The sequence below is a fragment of the Anomalospiza imberbis genome, chromosome 16 (genome assembly GCF_031753505.1).
Source record: "Anomalospiza imberbis isolate Cuckoo-Finch-1a 21T00152 chromosome 16, ASM3175350v1, whole genome shotgun sequence".
Lineage (NCBI taxonomy): Eukaryota > Metazoa > Chordata > Aves > Passeriformes > Viduidae > Anomalospiza > Anomalospiza imberbis.
This window is the reverse complement of record NC_089696.1, coordinates 8581187-8598850: the sequence shown is the minus strand read 5'-3', so window position 1 is coordinate 8598850 and position 17664 is coordinate 8581187. Positions and strand designations below refer to the sequence as shown.

The 17664-nt window shown below is 42.7% G+C and overlaps 1 long non-coding RNA gene across 1 annotated transcript; it reads right to left on the bottom strand.

Moving 5' to 3' along the window:
• Positions 1 to 3570: 3570 nt before the first annotated feature.
• LOC137483614 (uncharacterized) lies at positions 3571 to 14722 on the bottom strand. The gene is made up of 3 exons (XR_011004560.1): positions 14062 to 14722; positions 11670 to 11723; positions 3571 to 9434 (listed from the first exon to the last, which is right to left on the bottom strand). It is a non-coding gene; the product is annotated as an uncharacterized lncRNA (long non-coding RNA).
• Positions 14723 to 17664: the final 2942 nt, after the last annotated feature.

Below are 17664 nucleotides of genomic sequence, written 5' to 3'. Positions count from 1 at the left end.
GTTTACAGATTCACTGAGGCCAGAGAAGGATTATACCCAGTGATCTTTGGCTCCAAATGATTAAGTCATCTCTAAATTGGAGATGCCTCGGCAGTAGACAAGGGAATTGAACCATTGCTTTTGCAAATACAATTAAAATGGTATATTTTCCACATAATTAACTGACAAAACAAATTGCTTTCCAGATCAGGTACTCAGGAAGAGTACTTGTGTTTGTGGGGTCTGCCCATGGGCACTTTCATTTCGGTATTGTTTGTTCACCTGTTCTGTTAACCTAAAACCATCAGCTAAATTGTTTACTCCCTGGGTATTGGGGGAGGATGGGGAGGAAATGGTCTTTAAGTTTTGCACAGTTAATCAAAAGTCCTCTGAGGCTTTGAGGAAATCCCTAGCTTTGAGGTATCCTCCTCCTGCACACAAGCAGCAGAACAGTCCAGGCAGTTCTGTGCTCCTTTGTGTTCTCAGCAGCAGATCCCTGCATCATCCCCCTTCTCCTCATCTGTGCTGTGCCAGGGAGGAGAGGAGAAATCATTAAAAGTGGGGGAGATGCCCAGAAAAGAGGGCTGTGGGACAGCAATGGGTGCAGCAGTGAGGGAAAGGAGCAGCAATGCCCTTGAGGAGCTGGGAAGAGTTCCACCAGCAAAAAGTACCAGTTGTTTATTCAGTCCATTTCCTCTACTTCAAGAAAATTAGAAAAAGGTAGGAGGTTAACTTACTTCCCTGTCTGAGAGGAACAATGCTCCAGGGAGAAGAGACTTAGTCTCCAGAGCAGCCCTGAGGTATGAGGGCTGGTTCTGATCTTCCCATTAGGGTGAAGAAATCATCCTTCCCATGCTGAAGCAAAGCAAATGAGCATCTCACTGAACAATTTGAAGCAAATAGCTAATAAAATCTAAAATAAATGAGATTACTGAATCAAATCATAGAATGCAAAATATTTGTGTAATTGTGTAATTCAAAGCTGTTGCAATATTAATGAATTTTATAATAGAATGATTAAACACAGGATTCATTTTCATTTTGCAAATGCGCTTAAGCCTTTAATCTACCAGGGTATTACAACATAGGTAAATTTTGTTAAACCTTTCTGTGAAAGTATTTTATTTAAAGAACCACAACAAACCTCTTCCTATTCAAAGCCGTCATCATCACTCATTGTTTTCTTTAGTCTCCTTCTTATTGTTTTCTTTATTCTGCTTCTTCCCATGGTTTCTGGCTCACCTACTGCAGATAAAATGAGACAATATGCAGCTGACACACTGAGCAGTCCAAGGATATCGTTCAGCACAGCTGAAGTCCAGTTGCCTAAAGCACCCTTTTATTTAAATCCTGACTTTTCCTTTAGTCTGAGATAGCCTCTTGTAGAAAGAGTTTTTTCTCTGAATAATCTTGCTGTTCACCACGAATTGTTTCAGGAGCAAGGTCCTACTTAATGGCAGGAAGCATGGCAAAAAGTAGCCCCCAGGAGAAACACAAAACTCTCAACTCAATCCTCACTTATCTCAACCACTGTTTATTTAAATTTTGTTTACACATGCTGAAGAGCAGAAGGGCAAGCTGTGGTATTTTTTCCTATGAGGTTTTTTGATCATCTTCTCTGCGATAGGTTAAAAATTGATGCTCAAACACCTTTGTGTTTCTTTTGAAACCAAGGAAAGTTCCAGAACTTCAGTCCAGACTGAGCAAAATTGATTACTCCTATCTTCTGTCTGGTAACTAATGGAGCCTTGCTTTAAGTTGCTCTACAGAGCTTTTGTGCTGTTGTAAATCACTGCTGTTGTCAAGATGGAAACGTTTTGAGCTTTCATGCTCAGCAGGGCAAGGCTGCAGGCTGAGCTCTGCTTGCTGGATCCTGGCAGGCAGAGGCACAGATTCCTGGGCTGCAGCATTTATGTTTGCACATAAGCACAGGCTGGGTTTGCCCTCTGTGCGGGGGTGAGGCTGAGGTTGTGCAGCCCTCGGAGTACCCTCCTGTCAGCTGTGTGTGACTCTGCTCCTGGCCAGGCCACAAAACCGGAGCAGGGTGTGCAAGCATCTCTCCTGGTTACTGGAAAACCAGTGAAGAAGGAATGGATGGATCAGGCCTAGAAATGGGTGAACGTTTTTGTTGCCAGGGGAATTAGTTATTTGAGCAATTTGCATTGGGTTGTGCTGGAGTCATTGTCATATGTAGTCCTTAAAACTGAGTGCTTTTTCTGAGAAGATTATCTTTGCTGAGATGGTGTCTGGTGAAGGACTTACTGGGGGCAATCCTGTCACATGCAAGGTGGAGAAATCAGCGACCATTCTAGTACCTTTTAACACTAAAATTGATATAAATCAGTGCTAGGAAGGTGTGTGAACCTCTCCCACCCCTGGGCCACCCAGAAATCAACTGTGTGGTGTTACAATGAAGGTGTGAGGTAGCTCTGTGCTTTTCACTCCCCACACCCATCCTGCACTGCAGTGCTGCTCCATCTCCACTCTTTTGTGTCTTCATACACCTACAAAAAGAGGGCATTGGTTGTCCTTTTTATGCACAATTCCTCCAAAAATATTGTGTATCATAGAGATGACTAATATCATCCCATTCATCTTTATAACATTGCAATCACTGCACCATCTGAGAAAGGTGTGGGCACCTGTATCCAAGACAGGCTAAATCAGAACAATTCGAATAATATTCTGAGTGCTTTGATGCAGGAGAATAAAAACCTTCCTAGAGCAGCTGTAATACTTGCTAGGAATGTTTTTTTGTCCTAATGGAAATATAGCCCATTGTTTTTAATACCAGTAAGATGATGTGGTAGGATCCATTCTTTGCAGGTTGATGAAAGGATCTGTTGAAATGACTTGGTTCCCACAACAAATTGAGATATTTGTAGATCTAAGCTGTACAAGGATCTGCATCTCCCCTTTCACTCCTCACAGTAGCAGAGCAGACGTAGCTGTCACTTTCTGTGGTACACAAACAGGCTTTTGTGCATCCATTTGTAAATGTAAAACAAGATTTTGGTTCCTGGCTTCAAACCCTGAACACACCAGCCTGAGGTTCCTGGCAAAACAGTGGGTGCTATAACCATGCTATTGCCTCTTACAAGGAAAACATTTAAAAAATTAATTCTGGGGGAAATGCAGGTAAAAGGAAACCCAACATCATTCCAACCCAGATGTTTTATTCAGCTTGAAATGAATAAGTAATTTTATTTTCAAATGATCTAAGCCTTTTGCTTTTGCTGCAAAAAAGAAAAGAACAAAATTTCTGTGGAATGCAATATCAGTAATGAATCTTGAAAATATAAAGTAAGGCCAGCAGGCTTTCAGTGCTTCTCCTTCTTTGATAAAGTGCTGGCTGAATTCAATCCAAATTTACAAAGTGTGAGTTTGCTATTAATTCAGTTTTCTTTAGCCCAGCTTACAGCACTGAATTACTGAATTACAGGTAATAGTTCAGTGCTTGCTGCCAGCAGACAGGGAGTTCAGGAAGAGTCTGAGGCTGGTCCTGGGCTGTGGGGACAGAATGCAGAGTGAGCTTGGCCCCTGCAGAGTCCTTACTGGGCAGTAACAGCATCGTGTGCGCCAGGTTTTAGGCTCAGCCGTGTGGTTTTGTGCAGGTTTATGTTTAACAAAGGTCTGGCAGTGCAGTAAGGACTGTCTAAGCTGCTTGCTGGGTAAGGTTTGACTGCACAGTGATGTTTGATTTCCCTGTCCCATCACTCAAGACTGTGGTAACAGCAAATCCTATTTCCTGACAATAATTTTCTGAAACAGCTTTTTCTTTTTCTCCCTCAAGCTCAGTTTTGCACTAGAAATTACACAAGCCAGTAAATGAGTTGCAGGAACAGATGGGGCTAATTGCACCTGTCTGACAGTGCAAATTTTCCCTCTCTGAGCCTTCAAAAGGCTGTGGATCCAAATCACAGTCTGCAAAACAACTGATGGGAAGCCTCTCTGAAAGTCAGGTGTTGGCTGGGTGTGACTGGGCTCTTCCTGAAGCTGTTCAATCAGTGACAGGTGATGAGCACTGCTGGAAATTAGGCTGTGAGAATTTATATCTGAGCTGTGGGAACTCTTACAGAGAAGCCTCGGGAGCAAGTAACCCACCCTCAAACACAGTCACCACCTTCTCAGTGCACGGATTTTCACACCCATTTGCATCAAAGAAGTATTTGAACATTCCTGTTGTTTTTTTGCACTTCTCCTCGTTGTGTTTGCCCACCTTGCCTCTGCAGTTCTGGTTGGGTGGGGTTTTTGTCGTTATTCTCTCCCAAACCTGCAAAGCCCTTGGGTGGGCTGTGTCACTTGTGCTGTTCAGCTGCAGCAGAGGGGGAAAGGTGAGGTGGGAGAAGGAATTGTGGAGGTGGCAGCAGGAGTGGGAACCAGAGCATAGTCTGAACAGAGTCAGGGCCCTGGGAATGCTGTGAAGGAGGCCAGAGCAGTCAGGCAGGGATTAGAATAAAAGGAACTTCAAGGAACTATTTGCATGCAATTTCTTTCTCTCTGTGGCCACAGTGATTGTCCAGAGTGGCCCCATCAGTTTGGACACAGGAGTGAAGGTGAGGGTGGGTGGACCTGTGACAGCAGGACTGTCCCCAGACTGAAGAGATGTGGGGTCAGCCTGAAACCTGGCAGGAGAGGAATGGTGTGGAAAGGCAGAGGTGAACAGAGCACTGAAGGTGTTGAGATGATGTATGTGTACATGGGCATCTTAGGGAATGAAGAGGAAGAGTGATGTGGTCAAATCACCAGGTAGCTGCCTATGGGGCCAAACTGAGAACTTTTTTCCCTGCATTGGCCATAACTAACCTATTTTATTGATGCTCTGTGGTTTCCTGGCAAGGGAATGCATTTCTCTTTTGCCATGGTTTGTGTAATCCATGCTGAAGCACTCCTGGGCATCCTACCTAGCTGACACTGTATTGTCATATCCTTGTGTGATCTCCCCAGCTGGGAGCACTGGGCATGAATCACTGCTGGATTAGGGCTTGTTTGTGTCTGGCACTGGCAGCCAAAGCAGGTTCAGCTGTGCCCAGGATGAGGGGCTGTGGTGTGGCTGGGGCAGAAATGCAGTGAGGGAGAAAGGGCAGGAATGTTCAGAGCTGCCCTGCGATGGGAGCTCTCCTGTAGGCTCTGATGGATCCATCCTGTGCCCGGTGGTGGCCTGGGGCCAAATCACCCATCCTGAGACTTGCCATCTGAACCAGAATTTACATTTTCTCAGCATTTTGAAGGCATGTGCTCCAAGGACAAATGCAGTTTCACTGTAAACATGGCCCAGCCATCATTTTGAATGGGAATAGAGCACCTTCAGAATGAATTGCATTCTGCTGCTGCATTGAGGTGTTAAACTGTTTGGTGAGTGTTTCAAAGCTGAACCTCTGCCATGATTAGTACCTCAGCACACAGATGATGCACTGTGCCCTGTCTGCAGGGCTGCCAGGAGTGCCAGCCGCTCCCTCATGGGGTGTGACTCTCCCACCTGGAATTCCTCAACTTCCAGCTTGTTCTTGGATTGCTTAGGCTTAAGCATGACTCTGCATTTGGGTGCTCAGTTTTGAGATGGCCTCTGATGTTCAGACACACTCCTAATGTATCTATCCCCAAAGGATGTGGTCCCCTGGCTTCCTGGAATTGGAGCTGTTAGTATTTCCCAAACCTGGGAACATCTAAGCACACAAGTCACGTTGGAGAGCACAGGCTCTCATCCAGCTCTCCCTGTAGTCATGCTAAAATAACTAATTAGTATTTCTTTCATCCCAAAGCTTTGAAAGAAGATGCAATTAGTTTAGGAGGACTGTGACTGTGCTACCTGGTATGAGGCAGGGATTGCTTCTTGCTTGTGTTTTATCAGAGCTGGAATAGCCTACAGGAGCTGACAGGTTTGGGCAGACAAGAAGAGCTCTGTGATGAGGAGCAGTGACAGACAACCAGCTCTCAGCAATCAGGCAGAGAAGCAGTGACATCCACTCTCCTTTTCTGAGGGAGAAGTAGGACAGAATGTCAGCAGCTGGCTGGATGACCAGGGTGCTGAGAGAGACACAGGGCTTCCAGGTGGTGGCACACAGAAGGTGCTGCTGCAGTGACAGTGGAGCGAGCGCCTGGAACTCCTGCTGCCTCAGGAGAGGAAAATCAACCTGTTTGCTGCAGAACTGCTCTGCTGCACTGGGCTAGCTCTCCTCCCTTGGAAGTACTTTGATTTTATTGACAGCACAGTGAGACCTAGCATTAGAAACACTCAGTCTACCTCTCAGCCAGCATTTTCCTAGCGGTGGAAGCAAGCATCTGTGTAACAACCAAAATCTGGCTGTGGAAACCATGACCTCATTTGAGATTATTTTATTTAACAAAGCAGATGCTGTGCCTTTCTCCACGGCAGTGCTAATTCCCCTTGAAATCCTGTCCCTCACAGCTGTATTGCCTCTGCTCAGACTGGGGGCTGCCTGTTACATCTGGATTTGCTGTGAGCACTTGTGTGATTGTTCTCTCATTTCTAGGCCCTGGCCCAAAGGCCATCTTTGTCATGCACAGTCTCATTTGGCATGAAGATGTTTTCCTCTCATTTCCCTGGTCAGATATTTACCACTGTAACTCTGGCCACAGGAAGGCAGAATTAATGTTTCCTCTTGATGTTGCGTCAGGGTATCACATAGGAAGCTGAAAGGCTGGAAGGAGGCTCCAGAGACTTTCTAGCTCAAGGTGCTGCTCTGAGGAAGGATCAAGTCAGCCCACACAGCTCCCATGACACACCACAGTTTAACTGCTCTCCACAGCTGCAGTGAGGCGATTTTTGCACATCCAAAGGCAGTGTATCTCAATCCCTACTACCTTAAGAAAATATTTTTCTTACTCTCCAAAAAGAGCCTTTGCTGCTAATAAAGCCCTTTTTATTTCATGTCCTTTTTTTTCCTGCTTCTTCAGCCACTAGGGCAGAATATAACCTAGAATTTATCATCCTTTAATAAGGATGTTTAATGTATAGAAAGACTATCAAGCTGTCCTATTTGCTTTCTTTTTTGTAGATCAAATGAAGTGAAGCCACTCATTAGTGCTAATTTTTCCAAATCTTTCCCCATTTTGGGATTTCCCAAAAAGCCCAAATCTCAGAGGACGATGAAAGGTGAATGGAGCATCACTTCTCTTGGTTACTGGGCCCCAGTCATTTAAACTAAGACTTTTTTTCTTTTCATTTTGGGATTGTTGAACCTATAAATATAAAAGGGAAAAAATCTGGAAACGTAAAACTCTCACAAACTAAAATCTGTCTGAACTCATATGAATTTTTTGACAAGCAAAATTGAGCCTCTCATCTTCCCATCCTCCAGCTCTCTTTCAGACACTGCAAGAAAGTTACTTAAGGCCAGAGCTATTTTCTTAGTCAGCTGGCTTCTTTCTTGGAGCCTCCATCTGCAGGCAATGCTGTCTGCAAGCCTCATGTCGTCTTCAGCCTCGCTCTTCATTCTCAGCTCTGTCCTGGGCAGTAACTGCCAAACACACTCGTTTGTTTCTTCGCATAATCCATACGTGCTCTTTTCAGAATGACAGTTTAGAAGCAAATAACCACACCCTGGCTCTGATAAAGGCATGGCTTTAACATGATGGATACCATTTTTCATTCTATGTGGTGATATTTCTTGAGCATCCTCATCTGCAGTGAAACCCTAAGAGATTTGCCAGTGTGCTGCAAACACTCTCTACTGAGTGAGTGCACTCTGGGGGTCCAATCCTTCTGAGTGACAGTGATGGATAGCCTTATCAGTAATCCTCCCACTGCATCCCCTGACTGGCTGAATGCACCTCAGAGTAGTTAGAAAATTCTTTGCTGAAGAAAGGAACAATTAGAAAGCATTTTTAGAACAGCGAATGGAATGTTTTTCACAGCTGGCAGTTCTTATTTATGACAAGTAATAATTGCCTCAGCTGGAGAAAAAGCTCTGAAAAGGAAAAAGAAGGTATTTTTAAAGGGAATTGGGTGCCCTTGGATTTGAAAGTTGGATTCTGCAGGTACTGGGTAGCTTCAAGCAAAAGAATGCTGAGGGAGAAGGAGTGGGTCTGCAGCCAGGCGCTGCCTCCCAGAGCTGGTGCCACACCTACAGACAGGTGCAGCCATATCCTCACCAGATGAGGATGGCAATAATTGGATTTGTTTGTGCTTATGTTGGGTTTGTTGTTGTTGTGTGGGGTTTTTTGGTGGTTTTTTTTTTTTTTTTGGGTGAGGCAGGGATGAGGGTTCTCTAGAACATCAAGGCATGAAATAGCACCTGCTATGCAGTAGTGTATAGATCCCTAGGCTGCAGAGGATATAATTACAGAAACTGCCTCTGAAATTGAAAGAACTAGACACTAACATGATGCACTCACTTCCAAGCCCGTGTCTGTTAAAGGAATTTACAAGGTGTATTTGCAGCTAATGGATATGTCTTAGTCACTCACGTGTAAATATATGTTGGAATTCAAGAGATGTGAGCTCCTGTGGCTTCACAGAGATTTTTTTCCCAGCATCACTCTTTTAAACTGCAATTTTTCTTTAGAAATTATAAGACTTAAAATATATCTGTAATGCTGTAAGATTATAAATATCATGGCCTTTGAATCTGGACTCAGCAGAACAACTGTTTCTGTGTATTGTTTCTCAGTTGGGTGGGTTCTGTGAGTACTGTTTAAAATATAACACATTTTAAAATGTCCTGGCAAATACTCTTATCAAAAAATTTCCCAATGAATCACCTGACAGCACTTACAGCCAGCAATGAGCAAACAGGGAGATTGCTTTTCAGGGTGGAGATGAACTTTCTCCAGTTCTTTTTTTGAGCTTCTTTTGGTGGGAAGAGAAAATCTACCAAGGCATGCTGTCCTTAGGATCTCTGGCTTGTAAAGATATTTTACTTTCTGCTAAAGACTATTTATTTTTGTGCAGAGAACGTTGCATAGCCTTTTTAAAATGGAAATCATACTTTTTATAGTTCTTTGCTGGATGGCAAGCAGCGTTGCACATAACCTTGGCTGAGAAGGAGGGTCCTCCAGCTCCTTGGCAAGGAAGACAGAAAGGACCTGCCAGGATAATCCTGCAAATGCTCAGGGAGTGCCTCTGCTCTGTGCCTGTGTTTCCAGGCGTCACAGTCTGACTTTCTTTCCAGTCTCTGCTGTCTCTTCCCGTGCATGGGCACAGAGAAAAGGGAAAGATTTGTGTTTCTTGCCCTGGTTGTGGCATCTGGGTTGATAACATCTGAGAAGTGGCTGGCAAAGTGTGAGCACCCAGTGGGGCTAGTCTTTTATTTAGACTGAATTATTCTCTGCAGAGATCCTGCATCCTATTGTGTCATGTGACATTCTGGGCATCATTTCAAGACAAATAAATAAATAGAAACAGTAATAATTCCCTTGCACTTTTCTCTCAGCTGCAGGATTTTGGGAACCCTCAGAACACATTTCTTCTTGGTCTTCACTTTTGAAAGTGCCTAGAACAGCGAGAAGAAAAACAAGCATTTGGCTCTAATAAAAAAATGGACAGTTAATCTTTCCATTAGATCTCACACAGACAAAGCCCAAAGCACCCCAATTTCACATCAGTATTAACAAACCCATAACAGCTAGTAGTTTCCTGGAATCTAAGACCCTTTGGGCTCTTTAGAAAGAAGTCAGCAGGACTTTCCACGTGCTGCAACTAATATGTTTTATGTGCTTTCTTGGGCTGAGGAGTCTCATCATTGTTTTCTGCTGACACCTTGGAGATTTTCTGGATCTCTGTGTTCCATTGTACAACTGACTACTTCTGAAAAAGCCATTTCACTGACAGGCTAAAAGGGCTATTCTTGGAAGAGAAATAAGTAACATATTTGTACAGCCCTCTCTCTGCAGAGCTGTATGTGGGGTCACACCTGACTTTAGGTTCCAGGGCTATCAAGACACATTTTCATCTGACATCTTGTGCAGGAGTCAAAGCAGAGCTGTGACTGCTCACATTCAGCCTTTGTAGGGAGCATAAGAAATTGCTTAAAATCCCATGCTGCTGCAGCTGCAGAAATGGATCAAAACTGGTCAGAAATAATGCTCTGCTGCTTTTTGACTTAGGCTGCACAGGTCTGGGGACTGGAGTCTCAGACAAAAGAAACCCCTCACTGACTCCCTCCCTAGAGCTGGATTTTCAGAGGCAAGAGAATCCCAAAACTGACAAAACACTCTGGTGGAGGGAAGGAAAGATAAATGTAAGGGCCCAAAGTGTCTGAAACATTAATGTTTTTCTTTTTTTTTTCCTGTGAGAGAAATTTCTGTTAGAAAGGGCCCATAAAATAATGAAAGGTTCTCCAGTGTACTAGCATGTGATTTATTATGCCCATGTGTGCTTTGTGTCTCCCTAAATGCAGCCAGGCAATGGCTTCTACTATTAGGATGCAAAGGTTTGAGCATGAAAAAGAGAAGTCTGAGATGGATTTTGGAACCTGGAAAGCAAAAATTAACTCTGAAGGGGGTTGTGTGTTTTTGCTGGGAAGGCTGGCATGGGTGGAGAGAGGGCAAAATTGCCTGGCAGCAGAGGTGCAGCTCCTGCCCCTCCAGAGGTGACTCCAATCAGGCTTTGCTGCTCACTGAGACCTGGCCTGGGGGTGCAGGGGTGTTGCAAAAGGAAGATAACAACCAGCTATGGTAAGAATTGCCTTGCTGGAGGAGAAACTGTGAAACAGTTTTAATTATATCTCAGGAACCAGATATTATGTGCAGATATTATATGATGGATTTACCTACTGCACTGCAGTTTTCCTATTTTGCTTAATAAATACTATTTTTCAACATGGGTTGCTGTTTGGGAGTGGGGAAAGTAAGTCATTGAACATTGCAAAGAATTTTTTACAACTTCACAGGTTTCTGGATAGAGACCTGAGCCAATGGTTTGCTTGCAACCTTTATAAACACAACCTTTTGGCAGTCAGTCAGGTCTTGGCAGGAGACTTGCAGTTACTTATGACAAAAGTTTTCATGTAAGCATCTCAAATTTAACTACACTTTTTTTTCTTTTTTCTTTTTTTTTTTTTTTTTTTTTTCAATTGGGCCTTGATTTTGAATTTTCTCCAAATAAGATTTTTTTAATCCTCTGGCTAAGTCTCCTGGATAATTATTTCATTACCAGTTAAATATAGTTTCTCATGTAGAACACATATAGTTGGTTTGGACTTGTTCTAAATATCTGTCATGTTTCTTTCTTGCTATATTTTTTGTTAGAGCTTGTATCTGCCACAATAGGATTTAGTGTCCTTTTTAGAGCCAGTGCTAATAATCCATCAAGGATCACAAAAACATCAATGCACAAGTGATGATGCAGGCTGACACTTGGCTCTTTTTGGTTAAAGGAGCTTGGGGCTCTTTTTTGCCTCTCTACTGGTTCTGTTTCAAGGGGAGGAATGTGCCCATGTGCTGGATCTGGTCCTCATTCAGGGGGTCATGCCTGCTTTTGGGGGAGAATTTGAAATGGTTGGAGGAAGGGTGTGTGTGTCACCTGCCTTGTGCCTGTCTGCATAATCCACCTGTAGCTGTTCCAAGGGAGAAAGTGTTGACAAATGCCAGCACTTTTTCAGAACACATAAAACCTGAACTATATTTGCTATTGTTTTTTGCTGCCCTGGCTATAGGTCTGCTCCTGGGATATGTATCAAGAGCAATCCCTCTGTTTGCAGTTTAAACATGAGCTATGGATTACTTACTCCAACTGCCAGTTTCCTGGGAGAAATGTTTGCAATGGCCATCTATTATCTTGGCTGCAAAGAAAGTAAACTCTTAACTGCATATGAAATTAAGTGATTCTTTTCTAGCAGTTGGAGTTTGGGTTTGGTGATAATAAGTGTGGGTTTGTGATTTAATAGGTCATTACCAACTTTGCCCATAATCACAAAGTAATAAATAACTATTGGCAAGATGGATAATAGCTGGGTCCAAGAGGCATGAAACAGATAAAGCAATAGGCACAAAAACGTAATTTATATTCATAGAAAATAGGGCCTAGCCAAGAAAGGCGATCTAAACTGATAGGAGAGCAGATTTTTATTAGGTGCCTCTGATTTGGGGAATGGCTGAACACCTACTTTCACAAGAGGTAGTTGTCTTTCTGGTTTATAAAATGTGTTTTGGACATGTTACATGGGAGTTTCCCTTTCTGAAGAGGTAATTCCGTATCTCACAGACCCAGACTCATGGTCCCATGGACCTAGACCTCCCCCTGGAAGACCACTCCAGGTTTTTGGGCTCAATTAACCAAAAGCTGTCAATGCTTCACTGTTCATTTGCTGCCCCATTCAACATCTGTTGCAGCTGCTTTGAGTTGTTCTGACTTCTGGGGTACAAGGTGCAGTTCCTCATGCCTTCCTTTCTTGTGATACCTTACTCAGTTCATGTCAAACAAATAGTGGCATCATTTATAATTTTTTGTTTTCCCAGCCATTCTTGTTCCCTTCTGCGCAGTGTAATAGTCATATTATTGCAGCATATCATATTACATCAGTTGTGTCATCAACTCATCACGTTTTTTATTACCTCTAGATATGCTGTGCAGAGCTCCAGGCTTGCTTTGTAGTGTGCAAGAAAATACGCGAGAAACTGAAATCCAAATGTGGCAACGAATTTCCCCAGGGCTGGGCAGGGAGGATGGTGTGGCCATGGTGCTCATCACCAACTCTTGAGCTCACCATTTTTTCCTTCTCTGCCTCTCCTCTCCACTTAATTGGTGCCAGAAAATGAAGATGCAGGCAATGTGGAGATGCCTTTGATGTGGTCTAGTTTGGAACATGTGAAAAAGCAGTTGTGCAGTACTGAGCCTGACATCTAGGTCAGCTGGGGGCTTTGTTCAAATTTTTTGGATTAATCAAGAGGAAATACCCATCTTCTTCCTTCTCAGAGAGGTTCAAAGAGAATATGTCTTTGCATATTTTAAGGAGGTGAGGAGATGGGGGCAGGAGTGAGATGCCTGAAAAAGTGCCAGTGGATGTTTGTTCACTCTGGAACAGGGAGAAACAAAAAAAATCCTCTTCCATATTTCTCACCAGCCTCCCCTGTTTCCAATACGTTCACTTTATATCAGTGAACTTTAAGAACAAAATGTACTCAGGGATAAGAAATTAAAATTGCAAAGCAGTTTCCTTTCCTATCAACAGAACTGACAGGAAAAAATGACAAAATGCTTGTGGGAATGATTAGAGAGAGTGAATGCTCTCATTCATGTCGTGTCGGATATTGCTAATTTATATGTATTTGTTTTCGAACCAATCTGGCAAATTTCAGGAAAGAATCTGCCAGGAATCAATGGGAAAAATGGGCCTGTATTCTTCTGGAAATTAATAATAAGTATTCACTGTGTTTTATTTGGATTTTAATGATATCTGTGATGAGTGATGGATACCAGGAATGGAAACAGCCAGTAAGAAGAGCAGGAGGCTCACGGCAGGGCTCTGGAGATCTGGGACCTTTTGCTGTTTCTGCTGTTGGCCTGCTGAGTGCCCTTGATCACTCAGTGCACCCTCCTCCAGTGCTCCATTTTTTTCTACAGGAAAATGAGGAGGGGTGAAAGTTCCAAATATCTTCCATGAGGGAGGAAGGCTCCAGGCTTTCCATACCTGTTAAACATATCAACCTACATAACATATGTGGCTATTGACTTTTTGGAGTTCCTTACATCCTTTCCTCTCCTTCCTCCTTTCTCCTTTCCTATCGCTCAAGAAATCTATCTAATCACTAATCACCGAGTGATAGAGCAGTTAATAAATACAAAATTTAAATTGGGTATAAAGATTTCTTCACCTGCTAGGGCAACACTCTCCTCACTCATCTTTTGGCCACTCCAATTTTCAATGTGTCACTAATCTGCAAATACAAGATTTTCACCTTATAATTTGACTTTTTCCTTTCATTTTAACCCCATTATTTGGTAACACTTCCATCCATCACTCTAAACGTCCTTTAATTTCCTCAGCTGTAATTTTGTTGCTTTTTCTGTAACAAGCACAGAGCTATTCCAGTGACTCTGATGATTTCAATGACATAAAGTTGAAATAAAATTCTCCTCAAAAGCCTAAGGAGAAAAAAAAATTAATCTGGCATGTTCACCTGACTTCTCAGAACCATCCAGGGGCCCAAATCCTCTTGATTTCCATGTCTTTGGAGATTTGCCTTTAATGGTTCAATATCCTGTAAAGGTGCTGATTTAATTTAATTATCATTCAGCCTGGTTATACAGATTAGTTTTTCAGTCTTTCCTGGAAAAGTAGCACCTACAACTCCTTAATCACTTCTGTTACTGATTTTATCTCCATTACATCCCAACCTGAATTTTTGGCAAGGTTGTTGCCTTCTAGGTTTTTCAGCCTGATTGTCAGGAACATGTTATGGCCAAGAATAGACTGGAAAATATGGTTCTTGCTAGTCTGTTTCTACAGAGAGGAAATTAAATTCGGTGCAAAGAAGCACTTGCTCTCTAGCAGAACTCAGTAAATGTCATGAAAAAGGGAGGAAAAAAAAAGTGCCTGTGAGGGTTAACTGTGAGGAAGTTAATGAGAACCCAATATGGGAACTCCAGAGAAACACCAGGCAGATGGTATATCACCCCAGCAAATACTTAGGCTATTTTCCTGTCTGAATCCACTGATTTGATCTGAGGAATGAGCTGTCTCTACTCTGTGCAGCTCTCTTTTTCAGAGATGCTTTGACAATGCATCTCATGTGGTGGTTCAAATTGCATTTCCATGGCCGGGGGCTGCTGAGGTGTCTGCAGGAGGGCTGGGGTGCTGCGTGGCAGAGGGAACTCCCTGCAGGGTCAGTATTTGCTTCCTCAGGGGAGATCTGCCTTCTTGCCTGGCCAGACTCGGTCTCACAGAGCACAAATGTCCTGTGGGGTCCTTGTCCTGGGAGCCTGGATGACCCATCTTTCTCCTTCTTTGGCAATGAGAAATCGCTCAGGTAGCCCAGGGAAGGGCTAGGAAGGGCCCAGGTATCCTGCAAGGGCTGCAGACACCAGCACAGCTGAGAAGGACCCCTTTCCTCACCAGAAAGTTTTGTCTTTCCAAGGGACTTAAACTGGAAATAAATGTTTGATTAAATGGTGGAACTCCTCCATCTCCCCAAACCACTCTATTGTGAGTGCTAAGTTTTCTTTTTCTCCATGCTGTGGGGTTTTTCAGAGCTGGATATGTCTGGTATGATCATGTCATGCTCTGGGGGTGGAAAGAACATCAGCTCAGCATTTTCAAAGGAAGCAGAAGCAGAACTAACCCAGCTTATCCAAAAGCTTGGGTATGGGAAAGGGTTGGGGAGGAAATCTTGGTCTTGGAGGGCTGATGGATTAATTTACTGGAACTGTTTGAAGTCTTTCTGTTTGGCCTGGCTCTTCGGTGCCTTGGTGTAACACAGGAGTTACCAGCCAGACAAAACCATGTAAAAAGCAAAAAGGAAAGGACACTAAGGGACATGACCTGTGAGTTTTACCCACGTTGTTCTGGAAGAAAAAGTGTTGTAAAGAGAGCACAAACAATTAGAGCATATGCTGAGTTTGTTTATCATCAGAAGCATGCGGTAGGTGTGCCAGTGCACTGGTGTTCAGCAATTAACAATAAAGGCAGACAGCAATTAACCACATGTCTGCTGTGAGTGGTAATGCAAGTTATTTGTATTTAACCTCCATGATTCATGAACCACTTTCATTCTGGGAACTAAAGAGAAAGGGAAGGAACATCTTAGAGCCTGATGTCACCATGTGAAAAATGATCAGACTTCAGTAGTCAGTAATGAAAAAACTTATATACGTAAATAAAAATAAATAGATTTTTTCCCATTATTGGCAAATGAAATATAATAATTTATCATACATATACAATTATATATGCATACATAAATATCTATGTATATTTTTTTTGTAACAGTGGAGTTCTGTTTCTGGGAATTGCAAGCTTAATTTCCTTTTAGGATTTCAGCTCATATATGTACTGAAACCAGTGGAAAAATCCTTATCAGTATCAATGCCTGTTGCATTTGGACTGGTGGTATAAACACCACCATAGGAGCTATAGACTTTAGAAGTTTTTTTGGTTGGTTGTTCTTTTTTACCCATGTATTTATGAAGAAATTAGACTTCTTTGAGAAAAGCAGCCTTTATAAGATTCAGTATTCAAGGGAATGTGATGGGACACCCAGACTGTAGGAATTAAGTTCTGATGCCACATCTTTTTCAAGGGTTTTGAATTGACAGGCAGCCTTCATGATTAACTGTCTCTGGGACAAGTACAGAGCTGGGTCTTTTGTGAAAGAATATCCTGGCCACAGGGGAAGAAGAGCAAGAAAACCAAAGGATACCTGTGTTATCCTCTGTTAAAGATGAAAGAGCCACTGCATCAAGATTACATACACTCTAAGATTACCTTTTCTTTTTCCCTGAACCAGAGTTCTGTCACAAAGCTTATTTTTGGTGGGAGGAGGTTTAACAATAAGCTCATCTTATTATAGGTAAGCAGATACATTTTGGACAGTTTTCCATTGAGCAGCATATAAATCTAGACTTAAATGTAATGAACTGGCACCAAAAAGTGTACTGGAGTATTGATTTTTGTGAATTAATAAGACATTGTTTTCTGGTTTTTATGGATTAATACTTAGCTACAAGCTGTTTGGGATTTGGGTAGAGAATATCCTGGCGGTAAAAAGCAATTTTATTTTGGAGATGGAAATGCTTCAAGATGGAACAATTGGATTGGTGGACATATTGTGTTAAAGGGTAGCAAGGGAGAGACACAAAGTGCTTTTATTGCTTATTCTTTCAATTCAAGTAATAACTATTGATGACCTGAAAGAAATGCAATGCAAGGGTCTTATGAAAATAGAGTTTGGAGGGCTGTTAGTCTTGTCTGTGCCTAAAAGTGTCATCTTAGAAAAACCAATTAAAATGAGGTATTTTGGCAGGAAAACAATAATCTTTTTAGCATAAAAAGAAATAATTTAAATTGTGTTCTCATTTATGAAAATGTGTAACTTAGCTTGGATTCAAAAGCTTATTTAACACTTCTAGCAAAATGAAATCTGCTTTCGTCCTGCTGTCCCTGTTTCCATTGGGAACTCCAAAATTTTCTAATAAGATCTTTTTCAAAGGTGAATTTTCTCAGGGGAATTTTCTTTCGAATTCATCTAAATAACCCATGTCAGGGAGAACTTCGGATGTTCCAGAGTGAGATGAAAGGAGGTCAGGGTGTTGTACAAGGAGCTGAACGATGAGAAGAGTGATTTGAGCTGCAGACTGCCAGATTTGTGGGGGCAGCTCAGCAGTGGGCTAAGCACGATGGAGAGGCTGAGGGGCAGAAACAAGAACATACTCCAGTATCTGTGATCACCCTGGGAAGCCCACTGTGCTCTGGTTACCTTTGAGCTGCCAGGCTCTGCACCAGAGGAAGGGCAGGGGTGTCAGCTGGCATCAGTGGGAACAGGATTTTGAGTTGTACTCCTCCAAAGGATCTACACACAGCCTTTGGGAGAAAGCAGCAGAGCCAATGAGCTTTGCCATCCTTTAGTTGTCTGTAATTGCTCAGCTCTGCTAGTGCCTGTTCTGATCTCAGATGCAATGCTGGGGTAGCTGCACTGGTGTCACAGGAGTTTATCCGCAATTGTTCAACGGAGAGCGACATCAAGGCTGTAATCACTACAGAGCAGTCATAAACACAACAGCCACTG